The sequence below is a fragment of the Triturus cristatus genome, chromosome 4_1 (assembly GCF_964204655.1).
Source record: "Triturus cristatus chromosome 4_1, aTriCri1.1, whole genome shotgun sequence".
NCBI lineage: Eukaryota > Metazoa > Chordata > Amphibia > Caudata > Salamandridae > Triturus > Triturus cristatus.
Window position 1 is genome coordinate 752489652 of NC_140585.1, and position 970 is coordinate 752490621.

Below are 970 nucleotides of genomic sequence, written 5' to 3' on the forward strand. Positions count from 1 at the left end.
TTGCTTCTTTCTGCATTTCTTTTTCTTCTTTCTATGTGTTTTTTCTTTTTTGTTCACATGTCCTACCTCTGTAGGCATAGTTAGAAACTAGCATTTAAAAAAGCTTTGAAGTTCACTTAAAAAAACATAGGTTTCAGGCACGTTATAGTTAGGAATTAGCATTTAAAAAACCTTAGAAATTCACTGAAAAAAACATAGGTTTCAGGGGTGTTATAGTTAGCTGGACATTTCACTCGTACAAAACCATTGAAAATCCACCGTTATAGTTAGTTCAGCTAACTATAACTTGCGCGCCCGAAATGCACTGCTGATGATGTCACATATTACATCACTCATGACATGGTCAGTGACATCACTCATGACATCACTGATGACATCTCAAATGACATCACTGATGACATCATCCTTGTGATAGAGTAGCAGACCTCTCACCCTAATATAACCTTTGATACACACATTCAAAAATAGAAACTAAAATTTTCAAAAAAATGGACATACTAATACCAGTTACAACAACCTATTCAGTAATTCCAAGATCTACATACGCATCTACTCATTCACCAACAGTCCTATATAGTCACTCATACATGTACTCACTCTTCATATGTACTCATACGCCTATACATCTTGTTACACACCACCACTCATTCATAGAGTTACTCACACACATAGTCACTCATTCTAATAAAGAATCAAACATCCATTTACTTGCATATACAGTTATACACACACCACTACACTTACTTCTACAGAATACTTACTCTCTTAAACAATCACTTATAGAAACACATAATTATTTATACAGGAACTCTTCCAATCTCTCACTCTCACATATACTCACTTATATACACCAATACTCACATATACTAGTTTAAAACATATGTAGTTACTCATAAAGACACGATGTAGACAGTCATTCACTCACTAACACACCCATACACACACTCATCCACCCATACAGTCCTGCACA